Here is a 6,400-nt window from a genome sequence, read left to right on the forward strand (position 1 = left end):
AAGTAATACGCCGAAAGCTGGCCAATAAGCTCGAATCTGCATTGCAGGGAAAAATGTCCCTGCAGGCGAGTTACCTGCGCCAAGCGTTAAACAAGCAGCAAAAATATCATAAACTAGACTGTGAAAAAAGTTTAACGCTTGGATTTCCAGGCTATGGTTACTTATGCAATTTAGGTCACAACAGACTCTGAAAGTCAAACTGTCTTTGGTATACATAGTGGCATATGTTTCTTTAAGTAACTCAATTCTGCATGGTATTATTCTAACTCTACAGTGAAAAAATGTTTAAGAAGACGAACCCTAAGATCTCATTACTTGATGTTACTAGACCCCTTTTCATAAATTACGTCACGAGCAACGCTTAGCTCGTTTTCAAAATATTGCTATGGTAATCGAGTCCCAGAGGAGTACGGAGAAGAAACTTACTCTATTTATAAAAGTAACATTTGAAGATTCAAAGCAAAGGATTTAATCACCTTGGAAAAGATTTCCAAAAACAAGGCAGTTGCACTCAAAATCTTTTATGAAAAGGCCTATTATTTAATTGCTGTGTAAAATTATTATTGATCGATGTAATATCGTAATAATTATCCCTTGACCTTGTCTTAATCTTTTTCTCTAAGGTAAATGTCAAGAAATTGAGGACTTAAAACTACTAACGTGTGAGTTGTGCGAAGCATCCTTCCAGCAGCTCAACAGCCTCATTCGCCATTATGAGGCTGTCCACCAAAAGGTGACCTATCCGTGTGATAAATGTCACATTGTGGTGGTGGACAAGGGGTCCTTGAAAGTCCACATGAAACTGCACGAAGAACAGGGGGATGAGGTGCCGAAAGGGTCTCGCAAAAGACCTGTGAAGAAGTAGAGTGCTGATCTCAACAAAGAAATAGTAACTATTCTGTCCATTTTCATGACTTTTAAGTGAAAGCTTTTCTTTGCACTGTCAAAAACAATGAAAATTAAATGCTTGTTAAAACAAACTATTCACATAATGATGGATGAGCTATAAAATCTATTACCCTTTTAATCTTATCTTTATATTTAACGCCAGTTCTCTACAACTTCACTGACTATGGTCGTGATGAGCTTAATGTGAAGTTACCTGTTTTCTTCATAAAATACATGGCATGCATGTTTGTTGAGGGAATAATACATATATAATCAATAACAATCAAACAACAAATGTGCAAAATTTGGTGAAACCGTTAAAAGAATAAGATTTTATAGCATTATAAAATATGCTTAAAGTATCTTAAACTCTTAAGGAATACTGAATCCTTTAGAGTAGATTAATATATTCTTGTATGGATATGGGATGTAAAAAAAGGAAAAAATTATTGAGCTCATCATGAATTTGCGCACCCTTGTTTTTTCACTTTGAAAGACCTCACTGAAATCTAGTACAAAGATATCCCAATAAAACATTTTCTCAAAAACCAAAGTGAAAACGGCTACAAACGTGCTTAGCTACAAAATTAATTTGCGATAAAAGATAAACACAATATTTATTTGAAAACATCATCATCTAATGAAATCACAGAATTTGAATTGAAAGAGACGTTTGACATTCCACTGTCTTTGTGTAGTTTCATGTGTTCATGATTTTAAAAATGTATATATCTATAATTTTAACACCAGATGGAATAATTCTATTATTATCTCTAATCAACCGTGTACTAACCCCATGTACTAACCTCATGTTAAGAAATCAATAAAAAGATTTACCTAGCTTATTAAAGCTATTCAAAATATAAGCAAGGTGTAAGATCTCGACATCCCATTTGCAATAACATAAAGGGCATAAAGTGCATATTGAATTGGCGTTACACCCAAAATGATTTAAGTTTGGAATCAAAAAAAAATTCCGAGTGCAGCTGAAATTGTGATTAAATTTAATTTAATATTCTTGTACTTCTCAACAAAAATCGTGATTAAAGATTTAACTGAATATTCTTGTATTTTTCAAGGGAAATCGTGATCAAATTGATAATCAAATACATTCTTGTATTCTTTAAGGAAAATCATGATTAAAATTAATTTTTTCGGGAAGTCTCTATTAGGCAACTGCCAAGATAATTAATAAGGTCATTCCAACTGGATATTTTACCTGTTTTAATTTCAATTGTAAATATTTTTATTATTTATTATTTATTATTATTTTTATTAGAATTTCTATTTTGTCAAGGTCGAGCGCAGAGGTGACACAAATTAAATAATCTTTTCTTTGCGGACAACTCAAAATTAATTTAGTCAAAATTTGATTGGCAACTGAGGATTGTATTTATTAATATTTAATTTTACTTTTGGTTTTGGATGGGCCATGTTATTGCACGCTGTACTTAACTGTATGGACGAGAAGGGATATGGCACATCTTTATTTGTCTTCTGTGTCTTCTGTTGTGTTGTATTATGTTTTGTGTTGTCCTTTTTGTTATCATATTTTATAGTATTCAGTCCATAGACAAAGAAAGTTTCAAAAGTGTTCCGAATCAATAATGACAAAATGACTTTTTGTAAAAAGGCACTGACCTGTAATACACTTAAAACTCAGCATAGTGATTTACTGGTCTTCTTAATTTTTAAACTATATATTTTCAATCTTACTCTATAAAGCTTGGTGCTCAAGTATTAAAGGAAACGCTGTTTAACCAAAGTTGGCACAAATTTTGATATGTGCAACCAGGGTTCAAAACAATTTTTTCAATTTTTCTGGATGCTTTCACTTTCGCTTTCCTTCTTTTTCTATCAATCATTTCTAGAAGCTCCAGACGAGTACATAAATGATCTTAAAATAAAACAACTGCACCTAACGTTTAGATACACATCACTAGTGTTGAATGTAACCTTGAGTGTAAAGCTTTAGGTAATATTACTTTGTATGTTATATTTTTTACCTCTTTGCCTCTCTTTGATCCTTTTGCGCAAGACCTTGGTTAAGGGCCTCTCGTCCTGGGCTGCTGGAAGTTGGCGTGAGTTTGTTTATGGTGGATGTTTGTGATATCATATTAGTTGTCATCTTATTTTAAACTTTCTGTTTTAGTTTTAGTTTATTATCATTTTGTGGACTATTTTTTTGGAATAAGCTTAAATTCGGTTAGTGTAAAACGCAGGTCACAGGTCACATGTCGCAGGTTACAGGTCAACAAAGTGCAGACCGGAAAAAAGATAATACGATCATAACATAACATCAATACATAGCGCATTAAATTACAAAAAAGTAATACATGCTATTTAGATATTATAAAATGACAATTGAATAGAATAACAACCTATTTTGACATAGACACTAACTTACAAAAATAATGACAAAATCATAAAATATGATGCCTAACAAGACAAAAGCAGGAAAAATATTTATTATACAAAAAGTGATGTAGATGGTGTGAATGGATATAAAATGGGACCAAACAGAAGCTTGCAAGGACCCTAAGGGAGTGGTTTTTAGAAGGATGGAACTAATTAATTATTCAGTTATTATTTTAATGTCTTAATGACAATTTTTGACAAAAATATTAACAGAATCATAAAATATGATGCAAGAACAGACAAAAAAACGAAAAATATTTATAATACAGAATGTGATGTAGATAGTGTGAATGGATATAAAATGGCACCAATCAGAAGCTTGTGAGGTCCCTAAGAGAGTGGTTTTAGAAGGATGAAACTAATTAATTATTCAATTGTCATTTTATAATGACTTAAAATAACAGTTTTTGAAAAAATATTGACAGAATTACAAGAGAAAAACACCAAAAATATTCAGCATACCGAATGTGATGATAACAATATGGCTGGATATAAAATTACATCAATCAGAAGCTCGTGAGTTCTCTGAGAAGATAGTTCTAGAGCGATTTGTTTTATTATATGTAACCATCATATAACATTACAAACATTACAATATGTAGTATACCTGTTATACGTATAATATGGTTTCAAATATTTTCTGGTCTGCGTTATACACGGCGCAAACTATGAAAGATCGATAAAAGCATATGATTAAATTTTGATGTTTGAAATGGTTTTATATGGATGAAATTTGCTTGAGAATTATGTTTTTAATAATTCTTTGTGTTTTCCAAACATTTTCCTCTGCAATGACATCGATTAGAGTTAACCTGTCATCACTGACCTGTGACCTGTGACCTGTGACCTGCGTTTTACACTAACCGGCTTAAATTTCTGTTTCTGGTTTTTGTTCATGTTTTATGTTGATTATTTTCTGGTCACATATTATTAAAGTACTTAAAACAAAATCAGTAGACTTCTAATAAAAAATTAACATAGGATAAATCTAAAAACAACTCCCCAAAGCCTGCATTATTTCCTATATAACAACTCTATATTTTTATGTTTTTGGCCCAGCAGCGCAGCGTAGTGGGCCTTTCATCTGCACAGTGCCCGTACGTTTGTTAGTTAGTTACGCAAAGCAATTAGGCGGTGTTCCGCGAGAGTACATATATTTTCCAGGCTAAACTCAGCGCTATAATGTAAAGGGATCGACAGGGATCGTCATTGTCAATGTTGTCTGTCGGCTAGCATACAATTATCTATCCTCTAGCAAAGCCGAGCAAAGCCATATGTTGATATATGGCTGAAGACCGTATCTTGTTATTGTCTGTATTTCGTATAGTCTACCACCTACATAGACTATCTTCAACTCAACGTGGAGTGTTCAACGTGAGCTCTTTTTCTCTCAAAGACTGAGAAGTAAAGAGGATAAATCAAGATTTTGCTGTCACTGACTGCTGCTGCCATTCATAAAGGTAAATCTCTATTGTGTGCTCCAGTAGTATCATAAGAATATTGGCCTTTTGCAACAAGACACTCTGGGAAATACAAAAAATCTGCAAGGTTAATTCTCAAATTAAGGGCTAGGTAGGGTAAGAATCAGGCAATTCCACTGATACAAAAAGTGCAGCGCAGGTCACTATTGGGTCGTTTGGCGTCTGCTTTTATTTTGAAAACAGCTATTCTATCCATTACGTTGGTCGGTCGGTCGGTCGGTCGATACTCAAAACCAGACGGATCTCAATCAAACGGAACCGATGATCGAGCCAATCGAACCAGATCGAACGCAATCGAACGATTAAAATTGATTGGCCTTTTGCAACAAGACATTCTCAAATTAAGGGCTAGGTAGGAGGGGCAAGAATCAGGCAATTTCACTTACAAAAAATGCAGCGCAGGTCACTACCGGGTTGTCTGGCGTATGCTTTGATTTTGAAAACAGCTATTCTATCTATTACTTCCGTCTGCCAATAATAGGGTCAGTCTGTTGATACTCGAAACCAGACGATCTCAATCGAACAGAACCGATGATTGAGCCAGATCGAACGCAAGCGAACGATTAAAATTAGATTGTTGAACGCAATCGAATCTCAATCGAATATTAGGCCGATGGAATTTAATGTTATGTTTACCGTAAGCCGCCCGCATGTCAAAAAAACTGCCGCGCCAAGTTGCCATTATTTTGTTATTTTGGCGCTTCATCAAGATTTTGAAAGATCAAAACAAACGGTCCGGCAAATATCCGTTTAAAAACGAACCCGTATGGCCCTACCATCTCATCTACCAAAAGTGCGCTTCTTTGATTTTTATAATTATGGAGATAATTTTTTTGCTCGCAACTTATTGAGAATTATCTCCCTAAAATAATGAATAATGAATAATGAAAACTTGGCCGCATCGAATTCTGAAGATCATCATTACGATAAACATATCATTAAATTCCATCAGCCTTGTTTGATTGAGATTCGATTGGGTTCGATTGCATTCGATTCAATGACTCGAACAAAAATCTCAATCAAACGAATCAAATATTACCTAGAATTCGGTCGTTGGATTGAGATTCGATTGCGTTCGACAATCGAATTTCAATTCCGTTAGATTGAGATCGTCTGGTCGAAATGGAGAAAAAATTTTTACTTGAGGTAGCAAAAACTTGAAATTCACCAATTTCAGTTCTAACCAAAATTGATTCTTGCCGTCAATCATTAAAAAAAGGTATATAATAGAAAGGGAAGATTTGCCTGGCCATCCGCCAAAATAAGTTCTTGTCAAAATTTAAAATATATTCATTCACCAAAATTCGTTCTCACAAAGATAAAAATTTTTGCTGACTTTAGTTGTTTGCCAAATTAAGTTTTGCCAAAAAATGTTCCTTAAAGGTATTACTCCAGGCCATGCCTAATGATTGTACTTTTTGTTAATAAGAATCATATTTGTTTTTCTTTTGAACAGTTTTGGACCATCATCCATATACATCAAGACTGTTATCGTACATCATATCCAGACTGATTGGTTCCCACTGATTGATTGATACCAAATCTTAAGGTGATTTGAATTTGATTTTCTTCAGGATTTATCATTGAAAGGCTTAAGAACCTAATGACCTAAG

Source organism: Clytia hemisphaerica, unplaced genomic scaffold (assembly GCF_902728285.1).
Source record: "Clytia hemisphaerica strain Z4C2 unplaced genomic scaffold, Clytia hemisphaerica genome assembly, whole genome shotgun sequence".
Taxonomy (NCBI): Eukaryota; Metazoa; Cnidaria; class Hydrozoa; order Leptothecata; family Clytiidae; genus Clytia; species Clytia hemisphaerica.